Here is a 27,709-nt window from a genome sequence, read left to right on the forward strand (position 1 = left end):
AAATGACTGCATGTTTAGTGTAACTGACAGTCCAACAAAAAGAGAAACATCTGTAAATATAGGAGAAAAAAGCAAAAAAAAAATTAAATAAATAAAAAACCCCAGTCACAACATCAGTAGACAGCTGGCTCTGTGGACAGGTGTTTCTAGCATGCGTTATGGTATACTATTTACAAGACAGAAGACGCTCATCGTTTGGCCTGCTATGCACCCTGTGACAGATGCAGTCACCTTGAAGCTTCGTTTCAGATGCTCTTGCCTTTCTACGGTACGTCGTAGCAGTCTGCCTTTTGTAGCATTGGAAGGCAAATTTTCTCATAAAGGAGCTTATCTGAGGGCTGAAATGGCTGTAATTATGATGGCGGAGTCTTCTGAACGTGACCGGAAGGGCCCTGCATCTGGAGCAGAGGGGACTAATGGGAGCAGAGCAGTGCGTAGAGCGGTGCTCACACCAGGGCATGGCTAGCCTATGCGGACCCGGAACTCCTCCTCCACTAAACCTCCATTAGCAGACACGCATCATCAGCGGGAGAGAGGAAGTATTTGGATGGCAAATAAAACAGCCTTGAGGTCCTATGAACCATGATAAATTGCACTTGTGTTAAAAGTTGCCCATGATGCAAATCGTGCTAGTCAAAATATAGAAGTATCATGCACAGCAAGGCAAACAAATAGATTAATTTCGGATTATGACAAAAAAAGGTGTTCATAGCCCAATGCACTAAGCAACACTGCGAGCCGAGCACACTGTTTGTACCCGTTACAAACTCAATCATTTTTAAATGCTTAAGCTCTTCAGCATCTTCCAAAATTACAATTTATGAATGAAATTCATATGAGTTTATCACTGCTTGCTTGCAGACTAGTGACTGAAAAATATTTGCAACAGAAGGTACACAATGATCCAACACAAAGAACATATCCAGCAGCTGCCTTGTACTGTATGTATATACACTACACCCCTTCTAATTAGAGGGTTTGGCTACTTCAGCCATCACATCACTGAAAGTTGCATAAAATCAAGCATACAGCTATGCAATCTCCATAGACAAACATTGGCAGTAGAATGGGTCGTATTGAAGAGCTCTGTGACTTTCAACGTGACACTGTCATAGGATGTCACCTTTCCAACAAGTCAGTTTGTCAAAATTCTGCCCAGCTAGAGCTGCCCCGGTCAACTGTAAGTGTAGTTATTGTGACGTTGAAACGTCTAGGAGCAAGAACAGCTCAGCCACGTAGCAGTAGGCCACACAAGCTCACAGAACAGGACTGCTGAGTGCTGAAGCGTTTTGCGCTAGGTCTGAGTACAGTCACCAACCACCCCACTGAGTTGGGGCTAGCTCAGACAGGTTATTGCATCATCTTGGAAACAGTGCAGTATGGTTACAAGGAGGCCAGTGATTTGAATCATACTCTATGAGTGAACACATACAGTAACTAGTTCTGGTTCATACAACAAGTACAGAAAAAATAAAGATAAATTCTCGTGTGCACCACTTATTAATTTCTAAAAAAACGTTTCACCCAGTTTCACCACAGAGGACATAGCTTATGCTAATTGAATATGTTGAAAAGTTATTGATTATCTCCTCAATTCTCTGACCCGTTAACCTCAATGGAAAAGAGAAATTAGAGAAAAATCTAATTCTGGTCACAGTAGCTACTGAAACTGTTGTTTTACAGCAGTCCACCACATGTGACATTCTCCTGTTTATGGAGACCAGCACTAGCCAGCAAACTAATTCCAAAGTAGATTCATGGCTCCAGTGCTGCCCCAGCAAACGCTCAGTACACAGTTTCATTTGCCAAAAACGTAAAACCATTAAAAAAAAAAAAAAAAAACGAGGATAGCAAACCAAAACAAGCCTTCTTTACTCAGGCTTAACCAGGGTTTGAAATACAATGTGAAAATCAACACGGTACTAACTTTGCAAAAGCAATGAGAATTCTCCTTCCTCCCAAAAGGTTGCCAGACACCTAGTGTTAGAACAGAACACACACAAAACATGTTTCGATACAGGGCAGTTGTTCACGGCGTATTCTGTTGACTTTCTCATCAGCCCATGCCCATTAATCTCTCTGCCCTCTCTGAAAGTCATCTGTGAGACCTTTCTCACAGATGACTTTCAGAGAGGGCAGAGAGGGACTAAAAAGCCATGTGGAGGCCCAAATTGGTAATAAAATGTAAGGCATCCTGCTGTTCACCATGACTGGAAGCATGTGTCACCTTTCTGTAGAAGCACCAACCCAATGATTCACATAAGGAGTGGCAATGACACCACAGGGCCACCACTACCATTCAGAGTTAGAATGCCCAAAGCTGCAGTAATAAAATAAAAGAACAATCTGTGGAATTCAACTGAAATTACCAAAGTATACATAAGACGCACAGGGATACTACAGTACCAAATGCAACACAAAACTGATTCAGTCCTACTGTGTTGATCAAATTGGACCTAGAAACCAACTACATATTGGCTATATACATGACTGAACCAATTCCCAACTCAAATTGTAAAATAAATTATCCCTGTGCTAGCCCTGTGCCAGTCCAGCGTGCATTCAAACCCATATTAGCACAATGTGTGTCTTTTCAAAGCGACTGTTATTAAGCCAACACATATGAAATTTAATCTTGATACTGATGACCTGAAAAGCTATAGACGCATCTCAAACCTCCCTTTGTAACAAGATTACTAGAAAAGGCTGTTGTTGGGCAAGCCCATTATAGTTCGGACCATATCCTTGAAACTTTCCAGCCAGGGTTTCGATCAAACCATTGCACTGAAACTGCACTTATCAAGGTCGTAAATTTTATACTAATGTCAACAGACCTCAACTCCATAGCCACTGTATACTATTGCTTCTTGACACTGTTGATAATGAGTTCCTACTGGACAGACTCCAGAGCTGTATTGGACTTTGTGGACAGGCACTCTCCTGGTTTAAATCATATATATACAGTAAGACCCAGACTGATCAGCTATATGATGAATTTTCTAATCTCTCAAAGGTGAAATACGATGTTCCACAGGAGTCAGTGTTAGGACCACTTCTCTTTTCAATGTAGCTATATGCTGCCCGTTGGTAATATAATCTAGAAACATAGTGTGGCGTTTCAGTGCTATGTGGATGACACACCTTAATGAATTTTATCAATAAATTCTGATTTTTAAAAAATCCTACTTGCCCCATAAGGAGATCAAATGAAAAGACAGATCCACAAATGCGCCAGTAAGCATCAGTTCCAATATCCACGTTTTTGTCTTTTACTGAACAGAAGCATCAAGACAAGGTTCTCAACAGCTGACAGAGCAAACGCTTTCCACCTCATGAAAGCAGAGGAAGAGACAGCCACAGAAGCAAAATAAAGCATTCAGACTTACAACCCTGTTCATGAATATCAATAAACTGCACGAGGCTGCACGAAAGAACTTCAGGTAAAAATCTTACTTTTCCTCATCCGTGTAATTGCAAAATATGTGAATACGCACAGGAATACGGAATGGAGAACCACAAACACACAGATCCATTTCTATAAAAAGGATCTCAGTGATGTCAGAAAACGGCTGTCCAATAATAGGCTGAAAGTTTATCACAGCTGAAAGTTTCAACCGAAGAACAGCAGGACGTAGCATCAAAATCTTCTCACGTACGGCAAATCTGTCAAACACAACTGCGTCTATTGTTTTCTCTTTTTCCACGGCAGAGGCAAACATAAATAAAGCAGGGTTATAATAACGCATTTAATTAGCAGTATTGATTGCTTATCTTGAGAGGTTCCTGAATTCCTGTAGAGATGTACACACTAGGAGGGTGGTTGGATTTGATATGCATGGAAAGTGAAATAAAATTTAGAAATGAGGAAAAAATAACAATGAACTGAAACATAAAACAACGAACACATAATGCAGTGTATTTATCCACTTCATGGCAGGGTACATTAGGAGAGCCGGCTCTCCTGTTACTGCGAGTTAAAACAAATGTTTCAATAATGATTCTCAAATTATTATTAATCCTCCATTTGTGCTTGATGTTGCAGGAATCTGGATTTTTTCAAGCTCCAGTAAATCCAGCTCTCTGCTGAAGAGGTCCTTCTGCTGCACAGCAGGTTATATCCACCTGCTGGAGATTGGCTAGAAAAAAGGGACAATTACCCATGCCTGACACATGCAGGTAGAGTACGACCTATTAATGACATGATAACATACAGAAGCAGCCACCCTGCATAGGATTACCTCACAATACCAGGCTAACGTGGGCTTTCAGATAAGAAATGAGAATCTCCTGGCCAGTGGTGAGAACACTTGCTCTTCACCCCAAGGCTCCATACTTTCACTGATCCTGACCTCTGTCCCTTCATCTCTACAGCGGATCAGGAGCATTAGTCTAGACTCCAGAAACAACACCTGCTAGTGACAAGCACTGTGCCCCACACTACAGGTTAAGTTGAGCTCTTAACATCTGGCACACTGTGGTCTTTGCCTTCTGCCTGGAATTAGTCGATCCAAAATCTAGGCCTACTGTATATGCATTAGCTGCATTACCAGTCTCCTGACTTGGAATCAAATGACTTGGCGTTCATTTTAACAAGATTTCTAAGCCACACTAAAGTGGATAATGTTTAATTCAAGTCATATAATTAAAGCTTTATCCCATGCGCATACTAAAGACTGGAAACTAAGCAAAAATAAGGATTACGAGCCACCATCTAAACATAAAGTTAAGTGCTCCAGTGTGAGGGCTAAAAAGAAAAAGTAAGAATCGCTTATGAAATATGAAGTGACAGCACACCAGTATGTAAGCCCTGGGGCTGCAGCGGAACGACATTAAACAGCTACATTTCAGAGGGCTGGTAATGACAGGCAAGTTCTATAACATAACTCAACTCGCGTGAACTACTGGCGGGTGGAGTGGTGGACAGTGGAGATATCAATCCAGCGCATCAACCCAAGCGTGTCACAGGCCTCCTGGGGAACGGACGCTGGAGCCTTCCCTGCATTAAGGGCTCTTCCAGCGCCCCCTCCCCACCTCTCCTCTCCTCTCCTCTCGTCTCCTCTCCGCGCGGGCAGACGGATTTGCATTTGGCCTTTTTTTTTTGCGCCGATCGTGATAAACGGCCCGACGGCGGGCCCCGTCGACGTGCGAGCGGGCTGCGAACCCGCACCTGCAGACCGGGCCCGTCCTGGGCAGGTGGCAGACGACAACCGCGGCCTCCGTTAATTAATGTGGGGAGAGCGGCCATCTGCTGCCAGGGAGGACGAGCGTCAGTGCGTGCGACTGTCGGGGGAAGACGTGCTCTCAGGCACGCGCCAGCGATACAGTAGGCGCTCTTAAAGACGCCCACTCAACATTTAGCCCGCTGTGACAGGGTGGCTTTCATTACCCAGAGAGGCTGCTGGACTAACCCCAGCTGTGGGCCAATTAATTCCTTTTACCACTTAACCCTTTATGGCCCACTCGCTCCTTCTTTTGGGATGCTCTCCTAGGCTCACGCCGCACGTCAGCCTAGATCTGACAGTCCTCAGTATCTCTGGCAATAAATATCAATTGACACAACAAAAGTAGGCAAAATATGTTTTTAACTGATAACTGAAGAGGATCACAAAGCTATGTTCAACAAATATCACTTTTCATGGGAAAATAAAGCTGCCGATTCAATATAGTAATATCTTCTGCCGCAGCGGTTTCATTTACACCAGGATAAGCCTGTGCACTGCCTTCATAACCCTTGGTCCAACAGCCCCGAGTGCTTTAACTGCGCTGCATCCTGTCATCCTCATTGGTTTGCTGGAGCAGAGAGTGCAGTACTTCTGCCTCAGGCACAGTTAAATCTTCAAATGAACATCTTGGGTCACCCTGAACTTATTTAGGTGGCGCACTTTAAATGGCTTCCAGCGCGCAGTAAATTAATTACCTACAAAACCGCCGTCTGATGCTAATGTTCTAACTGCATTATCTGTGCGAGAGTCGGCCCCGCTCCTCAGTCGCCACAATATGCCATTTTAAACGACTGAATATTCCCACCCCTGCAGCTGCTGTTCTGACATTTCCCAGCGACGGGGACGGGGCCAAAGGATGAAGCTGAACTGCAGGTTGAGAAACTCCAGCAAGCCGCTATGTACTCAGTGGAGGTCTCGTGGACGTTTGTTACGAAACATCGCCCACCGTAAGCTGACATACCTACCGTTATGCTAGAAGCATCGTCTGATTACTAAATAACCTGTTTTCTTCTTTTAATGACTGTAATTAAACTTGTCTGAAGATCAGGATCAATCAACAGCTAAAACAGAGACTTGGTTTTACCCCCCAATTGCATTGCAAAAGGATACCCCCCCCCCCGCATCAGCTTAATTTATTCACGTTCCAAGTGGCATTCATTCAAGTCAAAGGCTGATTATTTTGACACCCCCCGCTAGCCGTGATGAACCCTGCTTTTATGAGCCAGAACGGATGAACCGTGTTCCACAAACTCACGTTATGAAAACTGAGTAAATAATGTTTCACCATGGTTTACCAGTCATGGTTAGGCGAAAAATGAAAACTAAATGTGTTTTTCTGACTCACTGCGTTCCTTTTTAAGCACTTAACCTCTGAAACAAATAAAGCTTGTTATCGAGCCATCTTTATCAAGTAAACAGAACAGTACGGTTCTGTTTTAGCAGGGCACTGAAGTGAGGGAAGAGAAGAGTGGACTAATATGCTAAAATGCAAGCAAAGTTAACATCAAAAGCAAGTTTTTAAAGAGACATTTCCAGTCCTCTTGGCGGGAAATCAAACCAAAGGATCCTTTGTAAATTCTACAAGCAGCTCACTGTGTTTGTTTAATAATAACAATACATTCGTATATATTGTGAAGGCTACATTCATTTTTGAATTCATGTTTTAAGCAAAATTTCTTGTTCCTAACAGGATAAAATATGCTATAAGCACAGAAACTTGCTTATTAAAAAGCTCCTCTAGGCCAAAACCAAAAGCATACTTCCAGCAAATTCAATATGCAGCATAGATGTTCTGAGATGGGAAAATCAGGTGATATCAGATGGCATACATTTCAAATTCCATTAAGAGACAAAAGGCACAGTCCTTTCCCCCGAACCGGTCCCTTTCAAACTACCATACTTTACTTTCATCCTTGACTTACAAGCCCATTTCCCTCACAACATTCAAAGAAACTGAAGAGAACAGGATCAAAACTGCGCTGAATAAAAGCACTGTCTGACCAGTGACTGAGGCCTGACGGTGATCTAACACATGCACCTCACTCTTGCATCTCCAGTGGCTGACAGCGAAGTAAGAAGCACCCCTCATCATGCAACAAGGCAACACGGAGAGTGCTGTTGCACAGACAGGCCCACTTGACTCCCTCCATTTTAATTTGCATTTGAAAGGTGCTTTTTTTAAATTTTTTTAATGATCACAAAATGGCTTTTTCTCCGCAGAAGACACAAAGGCGCAGCGATCCCCCCCGCGGTGTTATTCCCGCGCGAATGGAGCGGCACGCCGGTTACCGCTGCCCGCGCCGAGCGGATCGGCACGCCGCGCCGGGGACCGTAATCGTTAAAGTGGATCTGTCTCCGGTTTCCCGGGGTCTTCTCTCTCGATAGTCCTAATCCCGTAATCGGGTTCATCATCCTTTTCAGCGGCGTCACTGCAAACTGAGATTATTTGCATCTGCTCGCTGCAGATTCCGCTGTTCCCACGGCGCCCAATGTTACCATGGGGGCCATCTGTTTCGGGGCTCAAGCTACGAGCGCTTCAGCAAAGCTCTGCCAATTACCAACCTAGCAGCTGATCAACACACTAACCAGCACCTTACAGGAACGCCCTAAACTTCCCTGCCACGGTGGACATTTTCAATCTCTTTTTCAGGCAGATCTGAAGTCGGCCTGCATTCACCAAGGTACAAATCAATCTCACCTCACTTCCCTTTACATATGAAACGAACACTTAGATTCCAAACTGAAAACAAAATAATCCACTGCAATAAAAATATCTAAAACTGATTAGAATACAGCATACTGACATGGATTTCCTAATAAGTACATTCGTTATGGTTTGTAATGCATCATTATGCATTACTATTATATCTCAAGCTGAATGTAATGGCAGAAGTAAAAGAAACAGTCCTGGTAACCCTAAAGAGGACTGAGCACAAAAGCAACCATGCATGGAAAATTAGAGTGAGCATGCCCAAAAACAAGTCTGACAGCCAACTGTGTTGGCTATTTTTGGTCCAGGAAAATTTTTAACCATGTCAAAATCCTCCATTTTGTAGGCCATAGACGTGCATGCCCTCACGCTCTCTCTTTGTGTGTCTCTCTCTCACACATATACACAAAAACATAAACACAAACACCTATATACACAATCACTTGCAGGCGCACACACACACACACACACACGCATATATATAAAGGGAACTTGGCATATAAAATGGTGGACTCTGCAGAGGCGATAGTGTTAGAATGCAACCATCAGTCATCAGGCTGACCAGCGCTACGCTTGCTGGGCTGATCGCAGACCTGCGGTAACGCTGTTAATACATGTACTGAGCTGCAGGAACCTACAGAAGAGCCTTAGAGCTTTCTTTGCTTCTTTGTGTGTTTGTGTGTGTGTGCGCGTGTGCGATTCAATGCTGGTTTTCACACACACTCCAAGGTTGTCCCATTTCAAAGTAGATCACAGCTTGTTTGCCTTCTATTGGAGATGAGAGGAGGCCGAAAGCCAATCGGCCCGGCTGCCTGTTACTTCTCGCCGCTCGCTTCAGTTAGCAGGGCGTCCCTGGGCACTGCAGGACACAGGGAGGCATCAGCAATATGAGTTGCGTGCCTCTCTTTCGTTCCCGCTCCCGCTTTCCCTCTCTGCCGATATGCCTTAGGGATTCTCCGTACCTCTCAACCTTTAGAATTATGTCCTTACAGCAGCTGGTCAGAGCCTAACACAGATATTAAGCGATCACCTTCACACAACCACTGTTTTATCACATTCTCGTCAAAACAACCACAGCCGGGCTAGCAGGCTAACCCCAGGGACTCTGAGGGAAACAGCACAGTCTCCGAAGCACTTCCTTTATTTCTCTCATAGATAAGACTCCTCTCGGCTGGCTTTGTCAGCATACTTTCCTGGAGTTAAACCAAAACAACTATTAAAATATTTATAATTACTTAATAAACGCATCCATCTCATTGGACAAAGCATTTTACTGCACCAGTGATTTAACGTTTTTTATATAGCTGCACTACAAGGTCATAAAAATAAATGGCACGTATATATGAAGCTAGTGTTAAAAACTAGTTAATGAATGATAAGAAATTGAGTCCTAAATAATAAATAGAAAGCAATGGCAATTTCTCCTGAAAAGGATTTAATATTAATTTTTTAATCGCAGGCAGAGACCATTTAAGCATTCCTTAAAAAAAATAAAATCAATGCTATTTATCTATAAAATAAATAGATTTTCAGTGTGTTCTGTCTTATATAGCTCTGGGGAGGACTGTGATTGCTGCTAATTTATGCCTGCAGACCTTTTAAAAACGTAAACGGGCAGCTCAGTTTAAAGAGCAGAAGGAAAACAATCCCACAACAGCAGTGAAGACATTACAGGCACTAAAGGGCTCCTGAAATTGGTGACAGGCGGCAAAATTTTGTTGCCTGTGAAGTTTTTACAGCCGGCCTGAGCGTAGCACTTTAATGGCTCAGAGCAGGAGCCGACGCGCGGACCAAAGAAAGCATGTGGCGTGCGCTGTCAAATTGTGAGTGACAGATGGTGTCACTTCCCTTTCAACCGAACCGTCTCGGCTACGATACTAATCGGCACTTCCAGCGACTTCCCGTATAGCTCTGCGCTTCCAGAAGTGGAGACAGAACAGAAGGTTCATTTACCCATCCAGTCTCTATGATGCAATGGCAGACTGTTGTGACATCTTTCCAAACAGGGCTTTTAGAACAACACTTCAGTAAGGAAAGTCTAAGACAAATTTATAGAGTCATTCTGCACTTTATGTGAGAGGTGACACAGGGAGACATTCCAGAGATGGGGAGAAAGGAACGCTGAGGCGATGGGTGCTACTTCGCATCATGGAGCTCGCATGAATAGTCTGTCAGTACTCCAGACGTGGAAGTGGAACTTCAGTGTGAGGACCTCCAGCAGAACACCAGGAGTGGCACAGGGCAGCCAAACGATCCCAGGTGGCAGACACGCAAGGTGAAAGTAAACGAGCGAAACCAAGCATTCAAGCTTAGGCGCTTCAAATATTGACCCCTTCAATCAAATTTTTAAATTTATTCCAACTTCACTAAAAAATGAACAATTACCCATGGTATGGCAGCTTTTTTAATAAATAAAAAAAATCTCCCTTAGATGAAAAGACAAAATGGAGGCATTACATTTTTATAAGTTTAAGTCAACCCAACTATAAACTGCAGTTTGCTTATCCAATTAGATTCCAAGGATTCTGGGACATTATTGATGGACTTGGCTTTTCTGCAGGTGCCAGCGACCCATTTGTGTGATGATTCAGCTAAATTCATTACCCAGAATTCTCTGCACGGCCGAACATCTCATTCTGTGCAAATGGTCTGATATGAGCCCGGCAGGCAGTGCCCCACGCCCCGTTCTGAGCCACTTTCCCGAGAGAGAAGGTGTCTGATTCAAAGGACAGACAGAGTGGCAGGGCGTGCGTCTGATGATGGGTGATGAGGGTAATGGATCATGGGGTTTATTTTTCGCCGTGAGTGGGGTTTCTATTTCACGGGCGACGTGTACAGAGCCGCTGTACACGCTGTGCTAAGGCAGTCCAGACAGAATATTCTGTTTCGATGATAACGCTCCAGGTAAACAAACGGCTCGGGACCAAGAGAGAGAGATGCAAAGAGAGAATGGTGAGGTATTAAAGGCGTAAGGTACAATTTTGTTCTAACCACCACGTTGCATCTGTGTCTCTTCACTTCGACTTTCATAATTCCACTGCTGCACACGGGTGGAGCCGTAAATACCACAGGCTGTAAGCTGCTGCTGGAAGGACAATCAACATGGCTGCAGTCATCAGAACACAGGGCATCAACGCTGACTAGTGCATACAGCACCTCTACATGGGATCCCTGGGTCATGGAACCTCAAGACAGGTTCCTGGAAGAGCCATAGCCATGGCCCAGGGACAAGATAATGGACTTACACTTAAAAGAAATACAATACTCTGGGATAATATAATGAATGTAGGAGGAATTGAGGAAATGCAAATGCATGTGGACTCAATGAAATGAGAGGTATGTGAAAGTGTAAGAGGGGGAAAAATAGATACTTATGGGAATGAAGAAAGAAAATTCTGAGTTATCAAGGATGTGCATCCCTACATAAGTGTCTGCAAAAATAAGTCATCGCCTTGGACCTCTAAAGGACCTAGAGAAATTATAATTACACTCTTAAGATCATATGCTGTCATACAACACATCTTATTCCTACACTGGATACTAGACAGTTTTTTTCTACCTGGGGGGGTGGGGTGATACAACCCTATTCCTGGCCAGATTTGAGCAAACTAAAAGGAATGTGGAAAGCTTGCTCAGGATGGCATTTAAGGGACATTCGGAGAGAAACCAATTAACAGGTCACCCAGTACCACAGTAATTTACACCCAGAATTATGTGGTTATGTATTTTGTTGGTAAACCTGTTTATGCTTATTAGCCTTAGCCAGCATGTCATCTTGCATTATGCTACAGGTAGAGAATGCGTTCATATTTGCTCTTACAGACTTAAGTAAACATGTTATTTAAATAAACCATCATGTTCTCATCTCATCTGCATTTTCCAATTCTTTTCCAGCTTCCAGAATACTTACCCGGTTTATAAGAATGCACTAGAGCTGGTGCCAATGTTCTAAAGTGCAATGGTGTCTTGGGCAACTTAGGTCTTGGATTCAGAGCCCCTACACCTCGCTCAGAGTCCCAAGATACCTCTGAGTTTTAGCAGCCCAAGCCATCAGCCCTCTGAGTACCGAATAAGGTAACAGGTCCCAAGTACGCCGGATTTCAGGAATAGAATTCAGGTCCCAAGACCTCCGAGTACTGAGACATGTACCAGGTCCCAAGGCCTCTGAGACAAACTCAGAGGGGTGCTGGTGCCAGGCATGGACTCAAAGATGTAGGTATGCTGCCCAACAACAAAACATACGTATATGGCTATTTCTGGTTTCCATAGCATCTTTCACTTTCACTCTCACTAACAAAACATTAGGTTTTGAAAATTAATGGAGATAAACTTGTCTTTTCTCCCAGTGACAAAATATTTGGATTTTACAAGAGACATTTCTTTCTCAATTTATTCACTGCATTGCTCTTCTGCATTCACAGTATACTGTGGACATGAGTGGCTCAACCCATTGCCCACGACCAAGGTAGGCCCATCATTTCTTATTTGCTTTTGTTAAGACAGTGATTCAGCCAGCTGGCCTTTGGGCCTTTGTTACATTCTTGAGTAAACACAAGTACTTGCTTTCTTATTGGCCAAGGATCTTTCCTGCATATTAGTGTTGTGAAATGGCTGTTATATACCAAATTTTTTGTGAAGGTACAAATTCCAAGTAAAACCAGAATAAATGTAATTGAATGTCTGGCGCTTGAATGTCTGGCGCAGTAGTTTAATAGTTTACTAAAATAAAAAATCCACAAGATTTTTGTATAAAGTAATAATAATAAGTAACAATAATAATATGAAGTTCATTCACAGGCTAAACATCTAACTTGATTAATTCCTGTACTCTTCTCATGGCAGCTGAAACAGCTGAAGCTCAGGGGGCATGGGTTTGGTGAGCACTTGAATGGGAGACCTCTGCTTTCCTCCTTCCTGAACCAAGTACAAATCCATTGTCCCAGTAGAGTGATGAGGGCAGTGAGCTGTAAAAGATGCGGGCCCTTCAGACAAATGTTAAATCGAGGTCCTGACTCATCTTGGTCATTAAAGATTAAAGAGTAAGGGTGTTAACCCCTATATCCTGTCCAAACACACACACAAAGTGGCTCTATAGATCTAGCCACCTACTCGTCCCTCACATCTGATTGGGTCTCCCCTGCTTTCCCTCACCACTTTGATTCCCAAGTCATCACTTCAAAAGAAAACTGAGGTCTCAATTGCCATTCAAAGGTTTCTTGTTTAAAAAAAAGTAGAGATAGCACATAAGGCAGAAGAGAGAGCAACTTTGATTTCATTCAAAACACGGAGAGCAACCTGAATGGTCACGGCTTAAACTTTCAAAATGGAAAAAAAAAACGGCTACACATACAGCGGCACACACTTTGCTTTTGGGAAACAGAACTGAGTGTTAGGTACAGATGTAGCCTGCTGCGCTCTTGTATAGGGTAAAAAAACAGGCAAATCCAGGATTGTGCACAGTGAAATTCCTGTCCACATTTACCAAATGAACACGCCTGAATCTGGCATACCTCAAGTGCGACAACAGCAAAGATAGCCTGAATAATGTTTATTTGGAGCCTAGAGGTGACACCGCACAAACTGGGAGGACAGTACGCAAATACTGCATTTGAACTACCTGTCCATGCTCTTTACCGCCATGGGAAAGATGCTCCTAACTTTCATTCAGGCACGAGAGGACTGCCCTGGCTAAGTGGGGGAGGCAGTTCCTATCTGAGCATCCCCCCCACAGGTGTCCAGGGGGCAAAAAAAGAAAACAAAAAGCATCAAAACCTATACACTGCCACGTCATGCAATACTAGAGCTATTTTGTGTGACAAATGATATCCTGGAGCCGCAAACACCAGCCATTTTTTCTGCATGGAAGTGTCTCCACTTCTTGCTTCTGGCTTACAGCTCATTTTAACCGACAAGTTACACTACACATGGAAGTCAAGCTTTTAATACAGAAGCTATAGCAAATTACAATACTTTACTGCTGTGCCCATTTACAGAATAACTTTTAGTAAATTCCATACTAAATCAACAAGTAGCGGAGGACAAATTTTCACAACACTTGTGATCAATAGCAGGAGTGATGATAATAATAAATAATTAAATTAATTTCAATAAAAACATTTTTCCATCACATTATGAACATCTTGAACAACAGCTTGAAGCCGGAACTACAAAGAATATGTAAAACGTATTCCATTTCACATATGTATTTTAAACTGTTCTGGATGCCTGCCAATGACATCACCAACAAACAAAACCTTAGTTACCAGTCTAGAGACGTGAGGGATAGCACCTCTCTCTGTGCAGAACCGTAACAAAAAACCCCTGTGAGGTGAACTCACTTCACAGCAACTTCCTTTTCATTCTTCACAGCATGAGAGCTTTACTAGGATTTCAATGGAAAAGTCCCCCCCCCCCTCCCCAGTGATCTGCTCAGACTGAGTTACTCTGTGCTTTCCAGGGGCTGGATCTGGCAGACCTGCACTGGCACCACCTGAAGGACCCGGCGCGTCCATGATGGGGTCATTTCATCACACTTCATTATTTATCTGTCTAACAGATGCCCTTATCCGAGGCCACCTACATCATTAACATATTGCCAATTCACACAGATATTTATAGGGATGTTTACAGAGGAAATGCAGGGCGGGCGCCCAAGGGCGCGACAGACGCGCGCTAACTGGGGCTGGACAACCTTCGGAAACCTTCAGGTGACAAACGCTGTCCTCTGACTGATGCGCCACATCACTGCACACATGTTCTCCCACTGAAAACGGCCCACATACCTATTCTGTCAGCATAAAACACTGCAGCTGTCCAGGGCCTAATAACGCAGTTAAACTTGCTTAATTACAGCGTCTGATTAAACAGGGACTGCTTAGGTGGATTAGTACCATGTGGACACTAGATTGCTGACATTCATCAATTTTTCCTTACCTGAGTGTGAGGAAATGAACAATGGCAACAGCAGCAGCAGCAGCAGCAACATGGAAAGGAAACAGAGAAAACAATTGGCTGTGAGCTCCAGTAAACACGGTACACGTAAACAGAGCACAGATCACACATTCCGAGCTTTATTTGAGCTTTGATTTCTGTAACTGGGTTATATACATTATGTATGCAGTGAATGCATAACATGGTTAGAATGATATATAATGCTGAATAAAAGAGAGCCTGAAATGTGAATTTTCCAAAAGACGTAGCACCGTAAGACACAGTCCACACTGCTATAACCCATCTGTAGTTGACAAATGTTAGCAAGTAACAATGCTACTGTCTTGTGTTTTCATAAATGAAAACCTTACACACACGCATATATGTGTTGATTATAGAGAAACAGAAAACCTGTCACTGAAGGCAGAATGATACATGGCCCAGCCAGAACAAGCGGGGGACGAATCCACCAGTGTCATAAAGGGCGTGGCCTCAGTGAGGGAGCAGTGCGAAAGGGGTCTGCCAAAGAGCACTTCTGCAATTCTATTTGCACACTTCCAAATACTCAGCGCAACCTGAACTGCACGATCGTTAATGAATACTTTGCATCCGTCACTGTGTGGTGCAACACAATAAAAGGTGTGTTTTTACACAAGAAGGACTGTTGTTTATACTATCCCGCGGGACACTGCCCTCAACTTTCAATGGACCCAACATGCAATTATAGTGGGAGAGGTGTATTTTCAGGTTTTATGGTGTTACTCATTCTGGTTTAATGATCATACAAAGAGGATCTATGTACAGAATAATAAGCAGCTTGAGAAGCTGTAATTGCTTGCCCTACTTCAAGGTTCATACCCTGCTGGCTTGACCGGTCAGCATGCAACTGTGAGGTTGGTATGTTTGAGGTTGTGCTCTATATTTGTGTGTGTGTGTGTGTGTGTGTGTGTGTGAGCGTTTGTGTGGGGAAAAAAGTGCTTAACTTGTGCAGATTTAAGCACGCCTATGTCAAGCCAGGATCGGGTCTAAGGAGAGGGAGACTACTGCACTTGTGGTATATGAAAACGGTGTTTAGAGATGCCATTTGTCAAGTCTTTACAGAGATCAATAAATCTCTCATTGATTTTACATTCCTCTCCTTCCAGCCAGTGTCGGAAAAAAGGAGGAAACAGAAGAACATTTTATGAGCCCGTCTCCGTGTATGCATTTCATTTAAATAAAAGATGACCAGTGCGTAACTTAATGACACTGGTGGTGAGATTAACAGAAATTTGTCATAAAACATTCAGAATAATGACCAACGGTATTTTGACAAGCCATGCTACCAAATGGTTTCTTCCTTTGTAAATTCTAAATTGATTGGAAAGAAAAAAAAGCTAAAACAAATTTCAATCTTATTATTTCACAATGAGCGTAGACAGCCCTTATGTATGACATATTTACTACCACAAAGAAAGGATTTTGGACAGGCAGTGAGATATTACTCTAATGTATTTAAAGGTCAAGGCTTTTGAGAAAGACAAATTACAAAAAATCAAGTCAAGTTCACTTTGACAGAATAAAATATTAAAATAAATTTTATCGGAGCCTGAACCAACACCTCCACTACACCTTACAATAACATAGCTAAAATACAGAATGCAGGCCTATGTCTGTATATAAGGGTTGGGAAGGTTATTGCTGCAGTGTAAACCATTACTGATTACTCTCTTAAAATTGCAATTAGTAATACAATCTTTTTGATTGTGTGATTTGTAATGTAGCCTAATTACTTTTGATTATTTTTAAACAAATGCTTTGAAAGTTAGTGTAAAAGATTTTTCCATTCAAAAATAATTTCAGTTAGACAAATATAAACAGGCAGATACAGACTTTCTATATCCAACAATATATAGGAAATAAAATAAATCTTTGTCCAGCCTTGAAAATTCTTTTTAACTTTATCTTGTTAAATACAGACCAACATAAAGAACAAGCAATGTTTGTTGTTGGAAATAAAACAAATCTATACCAAGTCTGGCAGTTACACTTTTTCACTTTAAGCTAAACCAACATAACAACAAACAAATACAGCCTTTTTACCTATAACAGTATGTTGAAAATACTATAAATCCATTTCCAGCCTTGAGGTTTTTAACATTAAAAATGTGTGTGGAAAAAAACTGCATCATGAAAGATTGACCATGAAACGCATGCAGGCAGTGGCAAACAGCAGCCACGGGAGAAGGCACCAACCTGCGTATGTAACTACACAGACTCATGCTTTCCATTGCACTGGGGTTTACTGTAGGCTTGCAATGGATGACAAAAGTTCTGATGTAATGAATTATATTTCATAATTTGGATTTAACTGAATATTATATTTGATAATTTAGCTATAATCATTTACTTATTCATTAAAGTTGATCATCCATAATGTATTGCTAACAAACTAGCAATACATTGAATACATGAGGCTTAGCAAAAGAAAGCAAATTCAACCCGATGCATGTATTTCAAAAAAAGCAGTTTCATTTTTATTCATATATGTTATTCTTTTTAAAACTTTATTTCACCAGGCAGGTCAATGGAAGATAAAATCTTATTTGCATTGACAGCCTGGCAATGGGCAGAAAAACCTCTTGGGGTTACATTATTACTGTAGCAATGTCTAGTTGCTGGGGCAAGCTAATTTTGATGAATCCCAGAGAGAATATATTGCACCTGGACACAAATGAGGATGGAGATAACAACATTTCTACATTGGATTAGGATTACTATCATGATCTTGCAATACCGTCCAGGCTAGCGTCTAATAAGCTAACTAGCAATGCTAACGAGAGACAGCGGCCAAAGGAGCGCTTGGCTGGAGAGAAGGCACAGGAGAGGCTGGGTGAGCGAGTGAAATACAGAAACAGCCTTTGGTTCGCCTTCGCCTCGCACCCTCACACTCAGACAACCTGCCCCCGAGCTCAGCTAAATGAAAAACCAGCAGTGATTAGCAACTAGCTACAGGCTGTGGCTTATCTGCAGAAGCTTCCTCAAATTGCATATGGAACCCGGCAGGCACACTCTGCATAGGACGCATATGTTCTTTGGCTTCTCAAAGTCAAGCTGCTGAATTTCCATCCAGTAAATGCATTTCTGTGGGACGACATGCTTGCACGATGCTTTCTGACCTGTTTGTCACCCTGAACACAGCTGGTCACCCAACGCCACACCTCTGGTCTTTTAGCTGTGTCATAAATATGCTTGAATGTAACCTTCTGAAATCAGAGGAATTTTGACAAGTACTTGTAGTCCTAATTACCATTGTTTTTCTGTAACTAAACTGAATTACAGTTAGGCTACCATCTTTTCTAATTGAATTCCGTAAAGCCATTACATGTACTCCATTACTCCCCAACCACATACATACATACATACATATTGTACATATTTACAAAAACAGCACCAAGTTCATTTTCACATTTCCAAGATGGCCATCAGCCACATAACCTCATTATGTAATCTCTAAGGAATTATTTTAAACCATAGCCTTTTTTCACTCAGTTCTAAACATCCAATATCTCAATATTAAGCAAAGACGCACTCGATCCTAACCGGAGGCACAATGTATATGCCGTGGATAGCAGAAGTCCCTGTGGAACAGAATTCTGCAGCCTGCACTGAAACACAATGATCAATATGGTCTTATCTTTGGACTGAGCGGGCAGATAGGCTACACAACATCACTCAAACAGCAAGTGAACGTAAAGCTTATTTTCATAAACTGCACGCATTAACATTCAAATCAATGATACTGCTCTTGTTTTTACATCTCACTGGAAATACCAAGGCAGAAAATGTAAACAATTGTAAAGGCATGTGAAACAATATGCCCTCCTTTGCTCTTTGGGTCAACTGATTTTCAGGATGCCAGCCCCGTACACACACGCATGTTAACCCAAAAATGTTCCAGGAATTTTCCGTGTAGGCGTCATGTGTGAACTGAGCTGGATTCGACTTTATGTGTAAGACGTTCCTCCACTTTGCTGGATCAGGACCTATTAAGATTTACGGGAATCTTCTGCTACAGCTTGTACGAACAAAAAGCAGCAACATTTCCCAATAGAGCAAGCAATAGGTTACTAAGTTCTTATACAAGACCATTTATTTCTGGCACAATTTCTTTAATAAATACTTTATGGAATCTATCCTCTCAACAATGCTTGAACAAACAAGAGACATTGGAAGGTATTGGAACTGCACTGTGTGATTGTTGTGAGAGAAATTTGAACATTTATTTTAGGAGTGGAATAAACAGTTTCGCTGTTCATACCTTGCATGGCTTTGTTTATTGTAAGAAGACCATTAAAAAATTGCAATACTTCTCCCAGGCAAGCATCTGTGTTAGACTCCGCCATTTTAAGTTGATTTGATATCCAATGTAGCAAGCAGGCTTGCGCCACATATCAATGGCAGGTATAGCCAGTTAGTTAACAGGCCAAACAGAATGATTTTTGTTGCATTTCACCAAAAACAACTCCACATATAAGTATCAGTATTTTTAAACCATGCTTACATTGTCTAAGGCTAGCTATTTGGGATCAAATAACTGAGCTATATTGCCTATTAACCTTATCATAAGTTGTCTTATGGAACGGTCATGTCATGTGTGAACAGGCGTTTTCCATACAGGAGATGTGAATGGGGAAAAGAACTAGCTAAAAGGGATAATTGAACCCAGCAATGATGCAGATTCCATGAGTGAAAGAGGTTTAACTTTTAATCTGGTCTTAATCAAAGCTGACATATATATAACTGAAAGGTTAACTATGCAGACCACACCAGCGAGGTCATCTGTGCTCATCGTAAACTGACACATTCTCCTCATTAATTGCACATATTCATATGTGGAGACCTTAGCCCTTTCGAACACTAAAAAGAACTGAGGCTTTTTTTAAGCTTGGCTCTGCTATGAAGGATGTTGACTGTTTATCTGTCCTTTAAAAAACTAAAATAAAATGTGAGTCACTAAAATAGAATGATAAAATAAAAATGGATTGTGACACTAGAAGCTATGGGAAAACTTTGCATTATAAACAATTCTATTTGAAGACTATTGAGAATAATTGAGAATGATAGGAGCTGGTCAGGTTGACAGGATTCAAAGCACCGGTTTAAACAGCCCTCCTGGACAAAGCGTTCCCTACTGTACATCACCATGTCCTCCTTTACTGTTCCAGCAGGAGAGAGGCTACACAGACCCTCATTAAGAAACAGCGCTAGCCATATGGGCTCTCTATGAAACGCACCCGGCCTGAACGCACCCGGCTCCCGGTCTTCCTGGAGCCGCTGGCCTCGTCGCGCTCCGAGCGTAAAAACGCAGGCTGCCCGACGCCCGCGTGCGGAACCCCCAGCGCCCGCTCCATTACGGCGCATTAGCGCCGCGCCGCTCCCCGCCCCTCCCCCCCCCCCCCCCCCCCCCACCCCCATAAAGGCGCTAAGTCTCCCAGCGCGTGGAGCCGTGCGCTCCGCTGACAGCCCCACCTCACGGGAAGCCTCCCTAATGGCTCGCGCTTCCTCAGCCCGAACCGGGAGGGCCGGCGCGGGCGGGGAGAGGGGCGGGGCCGAACCCTGGAGGCCCGCCGCGCGGAGCGAGGATCAGCTGCGGCTGATTGTCTAATATCGCGTCGCAAATGAAACGTGAGAGAGCTCCGGGCCGGCCTCGGATCCCTCGCAGGGGAGACGCCGGCGTGAAATCCAGCCACGCGCTTGCGGGAAGGGCCCCCAGGTTAATAAATATTGACAGTGAATTATCTATCCGGCAGGGTCGCAGGTGGGCTCTCCGGGCCAGATTTGACACACCGGAGCTGCCAAACACGGGCGGCGGGCGGAGGAGTGCTATTTACAGAGCCTCGCGCGCACAGCCGGGCGAGGAGGGAGGAAAACACACCGCACGCGCTCAGCCGGGGAGGAGAAGCCCGCCGCAGGTTCATTCCCATCCGCTTCCAGGGAAAATACATATTACAGGAAGAAAGAAATTAACTGAAATTAGGGGGGGGGGAAATCATTTCAGGAAACTGTTTTGGTAAATCCAAGGACCGAAACCACTCTCTCCGCAAAACATCCCAGGTAATATAAACAGACAAGTGATAACTATACAAGCTTTTCAGAGATACGTTGCACACAATTCCTACTGTTTTGCCTCATGGGTCCACACTTAAATAACAACAGCAGAGAATTCAGCAATATTTAACTGTTGCTCTACACATTTTCATAATGGACAATAGCACGGAGGACCTGGCTGAGTTGAAGGCATACAGGTAAAACAGTAACCTGCAGCAGAAATCAATCATATCACAAGATAAAAGGAGATCTTTGCAGATTACTGAAAGCAGTCTAAACAGATGCTAGCCTGCACACCATCAAACAGAGTAAGAGATACAGTATATCACACAAGCTAAATATACAATGCAAACCCAGAGAAGCCTCTGGCTAGGCCATCACTCTTCACACACGCAGCTGGAGACATTAAACACTTGGTTGATGGCTGCAGTGTGGGCACAGCCTGGTACAGCCCTTGCAGTGCAGCCCGTTTCGAGAATTCACCCTGAAATAGCAGAGTTGTGCGTTCAACCCCCTATCCAAGATAAAAAACAGAATGTGCTGCTCCAATCAAAAGGATCACTGTAAAGTACGTCGCTGTGGCCCAGAGATCTCACCCCTGAAGGCATCCAGGCAATTATTTCAAAAGCATCGATTCAGCTTAAGACAGTGACCACTGACTAATGTCAAATAAACTTTCAAGTTCTTTTCACACAATCATAACTACCACCATCTTTTGCCATCTTACAGTACAGATCATATAGACATGGGCAAAAAAGAACGACACACCCACTCCCCCACACGAATAATCAGGATTGGTTTCCATTCTACAATTCTATCTCATCGAAACAACTTTAAAAGCCTGTAAATATGGTAAAACAACATCAAAAAAATGAAGAAATTATAAAAACAAAAAACCTCACCGTACTGGATTAGGCCCTGGAAGTCACTCTCAGACAGCAGCAGATTGGTTCAAACATGTTTTCATTAAATAATCTTTTTTTTTTGTCTCCTATGCTTGAGCTGAATGCCAAGTAAAAGATCAGAAAACCACGAACTGCATCAGCTACACGACCGCTCAGGCCATTTCAGTGCAACTTTTCTCTTGTCCAGTACAGGTCAGCAAACTTCGACAGGTTATTTCAGGCTCACCGTGTTTTCGATCTGATGAGCACTGCTGCTTTTCACTGCCGTTAACCTTTACCACATTGCCGCTAGTTCACCATCTGTGGGCATCTATTTATCTGTGCTACTCAAATGAACGCTAATGAAAAATAACTGTGGCGGACATGGCTACATGGAAACTACTGAAATGCAACTGAAAGTCACGAGGACGAGAAACGTGACAAGGATTCGTGCAATTAATCTGAGCGGCAATTAAACAAATGTGCTTCCCCATCAAAGGTGCACCTCAGGTGAATGTCCACAGTAAATTCAACGGCATTTTATTGCCTTGGAGGGAATCGCACTTTATTTCGCTCGGAGATAATTGAAAAAAAAAAAAATGACAGCGCTTCATTCGATTGTGTCCCGTCCTCTGTAACGGCATTTAATCCAACCAGCGTTTGATGGATAATTTAATTAATCTACCTCCATAATCAGTTAATATCATCAATTTGTTCGGTCATCAAACAGAGAGAAGAGAGGCGGAGGGAGGGGCAGTTTCAGGGCCAGCAGCATGGCTGCTGAGTGAGGGCACGTTTCACAGGCACGTGCAGACCAGTGGACTGATCTTTATTTTTCTCCTGATAGCGCCGTGTCAAAATGAACGCCGCGCTGCTGCGCTGTCTTCCCGACAAATTGTGTTTGCCGGCTGAAAACAAACAGCTGGGGCGACAGGCACTCGAGTTTTGCTTATGGCCCTTCACGCTCGTGGTGTTTTTCGCGGACGGGCGTGGGGGGGGGGGGGGGGGGGGGGGGGGGCGCATTACCGACGCCGCTTGTTCCGTTGCGTCCCGCTGAAGGCGGGCGTCGCTCCTGCGCATCCCCTACCATGAAACTCGCATTTGTCAAGAGCTTTGACAAGAGCCCAATTGAAACCAAGCAGTCAGTTAAACCCCCTGGGGCAGAAACCCAAAAGTGGAACGGACAACTGCCTAGATAAAACAGAGCGGTCCAGATATGTTCCGCGATGGCGATTTAAAACTTTCTGAGCGCGGCTGGGCAGGGGAGCGACGCAGACGGGAAAAAAGACGCTGGACAGGCCGAAACAAGGGCCCGCCCTGCATCTGGAGAGGTCAGCGCGGCGGCTCCAGACGCACAGCGACGGCGGATCTGAGGGAAACCGCAGCTGGTGCGTAAACGCTACCAATATGCCGGTAATTAATGCATTTCCAGTGGAGGGCGATCTCTGCTATGTAAATGAAGACCGTGAAGCGAGCGGGGGCCGGGTGCGAAGCCTCAGCCACGGGCAGCAGAGGCCCGTTCCAGCCCCACCTACAGCTGCCAGCGACGAGTCTCTGCTACGGGCAGACACAGGGCATCTAAACCCAGACCTCCCCGTCCCGTCCTCTAGAGCCCTTTCAAACAACGGCGGTCTGCATTAAATTCAAAATCACAACTGGAGCACACGTAGCAAAGGAAACGAGAAGCACAAAGCTCTACGGATGCGCAAACAATAAACGAGAGCTTGTCTCTGATCATAGCTTTGAGCACTCTAAAAAGGTCCAGGGTCAGAGAGCACACACAGTTCTCCGTTTATTGGGAATACTTAGCACAATTAATTTCCATAAAAGCACAAACAATGGTCTATTACTTGATTTTTATCATTTAGTAAAAGCAAAAAGGCATAGAAAGTAGATTCATGTGAAGGTCAAAATGGAAAATGAAAGTTTCCAGTGCGGACTGCCACCCCTGAATAAACAAGATTAATGATAATAATGAATACACTCCGCTGATGTGTTGAGTGCTCTGCCACAAAATGGATGCCGTGCATCACCCAGGTGGTGCTGCAAGTTTCCCCCTCATCACTGTAAAATGCTCGGAGTGTGAGAAAAACACTATATAAATGCAATGAATTATCATCATTATTATTATTATTACTGTTATTGAATAAAAATGTCAAAACATGTACCTTTCAATATTTTTGAGAAATAATTTCTAAAGTTTAATCGATGCAGATTTAATTTCTGCATCTGAATCAAAGCCTTGTGTTCACACAGGAGAGGACAGCCTTCCAAAGCCTGTAAATGCTGTTTGTGTCGCATCAAACTAAAACACTTAAAAATAAAAAAACCACCCCTTTCTACAGTGCTAAAAGGAGAAGAGTCTATGGTGAAACTTTTCTCTTCGCTTTATCTTTACTTTCAAAGAACACCCATAAATAATGCATGAACATCTCCCGTATTTTATTAAGCACTGCAAGTCATTTTGAAAAAGGCTGAATGCCATTATTCACATCCCACAAGAGAGAGAGTGACACACGCAGACACACACGCACACACACACAAGCACACAGACACACACATATAAAGTACATATAAAAGAAACTGTAGAGTTCTGGAACAAAGGCTTATAGACACATGAGATAAGTATTAACCTGTACCAAAGTGATGGAAAGAGGAAAGTGTGGAAAAAGGAACTGCACATGATCCAAAGCACCTCCAAACCTCATCAGTGAAAAATGGACACGTATGGCTGCCAGTGGAACTGGCTCACTTGTCTTCACTGATAATGTGACTGCTGAAGGTAGCAGCAGGACACATTCGGAAGTGTACAGAATCTGCTTAGACTCAAACAAATGGCTCAAAACTCAGTGGGCGAGGACTCGCAGCAGGACAATTCCAAACATACTGTTAAAGCAACCAAGGAAATTATTGGAATGCTCTTGCCTGGCAAAGTTCTGAATCCAACTGAACATGTGTTTCACTAGCTGAAGAAGGCAAAATGCCCCAGAACAAACAGGAACTGAAGATGGCTGCAGTACAGGCCTGGCAGAGCATCACCAGGGAAGATACCCAGCGTCTGGTGATGTCTATCTGTTGCAGGCAGTCAGCAAATGCACAGGATTTCCAAACAAGCTCTAGCCTAAATACAATGGACTTCATTTCAGATTATGGATCAACTAATCTGGATGTAAATATTGTCTAATTAAAGCTTTGTGGTGCAAAATAACAAAAAACCTGTCACTGTATATGTGCATAACATCCACATATAACAAAGAATGGGGAGAAGAGAAAACCATTTTATGACACCGATGCCACTTTTTCACTCCTGATAGTGATACATACGGAGAACAGAACTTTGAGTGTCGGCCGATACTGACCCTGTCTGATATCTACTATCTCACAACAGATCATCCTTGTCCATGTAAAAATAATAAAAGAATAAAAACTAATGTGTTTCAGCTGGGAAACAATGACCCTTCCTCCATCACTTTACATAAAAAGCATAAATATATACATAAATCATTTAAATAAATTATGCCTTCCAAAATTGTTTTATAAACAATATTTCCAACAGTCTTCACAGCCCAGAATAGAATATAAACATAAAATGTTTTAAAAACAGAGAAAGTAACTAACACACTGTGGGATCGTTGGCTGACGTACAGTAATAAGAATCCTGAGAGAAGTGAAATAGGCTATTTTTAGATCACTTTAGAAGGGAATAGCAAATTGCTAGTTACGGTTGTATGTGGGGAGAGCGTGTTAACCCTTTGAAGAGTAGGTTTTTTTGGAATGTTTTTTCAAAATTCTAAGTCAGTGTTCTTGAGTTTTCTCCATTGCTTTCAATTAACAGTAGTGATTGTTAAATCAGCATTAGAATGTTCAGATAAGAGGATATCTTAAAGGATTAATGTACACATGCTCTCTGCTACTTTTAAGTACACTAGTTTGTTGCAGTTACAGGAAGTTAAGTATTTCTATCATAAAATATTTTTATGCCGCATATATCTGTATGCAAGCGAAATGTTTGGAGGAAATATTTGTATTATGCTATGTACCGAAAAAAGGGCAGGTGATTTCAAAATGAGAAAATGTAATAAGAACAGCAATATCCCAAGACAGAAAAGACATAAATGATGAATGTGCCCTATGAATTTTGTAATTACAGTCACTGAAGTAAACTTTACAAAACCTCTACACTCTTGTTAGTGGTCACATTCTTCAAGTGTGCTACGCTTTGTTGCCGTAGATTGCATCACACACATTTACGGCAAATTACATCTATGGATCAGATCAGATAAATACAGCCACAGTCACAGTCATCGATATCCGATCTAGCATTTTAGGCCCAATACAGACAACTAGTATCGGATTGGTGCATCCCTAGTAAAATAAACAGAACAATACAGAACAAAGCTTAATACAATGTTACATTCAAACCTGAAATATTAATAAATACCACCAAAAAAACAAAAGCATAAGATATTTTACAATGATATACGAAAATTCCTCCACTGAACTCAACATGTCAAGAATGGTAAAACACAATAACAGAAAGTCCCTCAACAGAACATTCAATTCTATCTTTAGAGCCATCCCTCTCAGTCAGTCAGATTTATTAAGCAGCGCAGGAAACCACACAGACACATCTATTACCCAATACAAAAGGGAACGTGAACACACCGCAACAATGCAAATTAGAGACCATTAACACCAAGCCCCCGGTTACAGAACACAGTCGACGCCCATTCGGAAAGCCAGACCTTCCAGCCACAGAGATTACAGTCCCAACGTGCACGATTCCATTGTGTTTGTAAACAAAGCCCTCAGCTTTTTACACATCAATGGCACCAAAATAAGTTCTTTTGATCCAGGAAAATGAAGATACAAGAAATGAGAGATATTCTTCATTCTTATTCTTATTCTTAATTTATCATTCACTGCTTCAAAGTTCCTGCTTTTTCCCCTCAGTAGAGGCCGCCTTTAACATGCAATAATTGCTTTGTTATAATAAATGAATGAGAAAGTAAAGCATTTTAAAATATATATATATATATATAAATAAATAAACACTTAAACACTCAAAAGAGCTAGAGGGAAAATTAATATAGAAGCCTGTGTAAACTTTGACTAAACAGCCATTTGTATATGGGTGCCTATAAAATGTTCCAGTTCATCACATTCTAGCTACTATAAGTGGCACTACAATAGTTGATACTGGCTAGGAAATGAGAAATTTGTTTTGTTGTGTCTTCTGGCGCTAAACTTTCAGTAGTGAGGCTGAGTCAAAATAAATTAAGTAGTAAAATGGAAGATGAAAACAACAGCTTGGATGTTGCATCAATGTAATTATTCTGTAATTACAGCCACTACTTCATTAACTTCTCTGTTAAGCTTGTTTTTATGAAGTTCAAGCATTTCAACACAGACCTAATCAGACAAACTGAACATTACTCAAAGGCCAAAGAGGAGATGCCAGCTTAATTAAAGTGAGCGCATCTTTTTGTTCCCAGCTAAATTATGAGTAAATATACTGTACTTGTTTAACATTTACATTTTCTTACCTGAGATGCACCGGGTACAGAAGAGTGTGCCATATATCGTAACCATGACAAAGGATTGCTGAAACACTTCATCATCGCACAACTTGCAATTTGAAGAAATAAAAACTAAACCCCTAGGAAATACATGCATGGGTAGACAGAGAAAGTTCATGTGCCCATATTGTTTTTGATTTCAGTATGTACCCTGAACAGAAAACATAAAGGAGCTTGCAGAAAGCAATCGTGTATCAATTCCATTTTTAATAAACACAAACTGTTTGGGAGACCTTAAAAAGAGCCTTTCTGCAGGACAATGTGCTTTCTTTTCTCAAAGCCAATCTAGCCAAT

The 27,709-nt window shown here is 42.5% G+C and overlaps 1 protein-coding gene and 1 long non-coding RNA gene across 3 annotated transcripts in view; one reads left to right on the forward strand and one right to left on the reverse strand.

The window, feature by feature from the left end:
* The window catches only part of mad1l1 (mitotic arrest deficient 1 like 1), a 235,410-nt gene that overhangs the window by 57,694 nt on the left and 150,007 nt on the right, over positions 1 to 27,709 (reverse strand). The gene's annotated exons all lie outside the window — the stretch shown is intronic.
* Positions 10,330 to 15,530, forward strand: LOC118220823. The gene is made up of 4 exons (XR_004764015.1): positions 10,330 to 11,268; positions 11,827 to 12,148; positions 12,354 to 12,397; positions 14,390 to 15,530. It is a non-coding gene; the product is annotated as an uncharacterized LOC118220823 (long non-coding RNA).

Source organism: Anguilla anguilla, chromosome 2, assembly GCF_013347855.1.
Source record: "Anguilla anguilla isolate fAngAng1 chromosome 2, fAngAng1.pri, whole genome shotgun sequence".
NCBI lineage: Eukaryota > Metazoa > Chordata > Actinopteri > Anguilliformes > Anguillidae > Anguilla > Anguilla anguilla.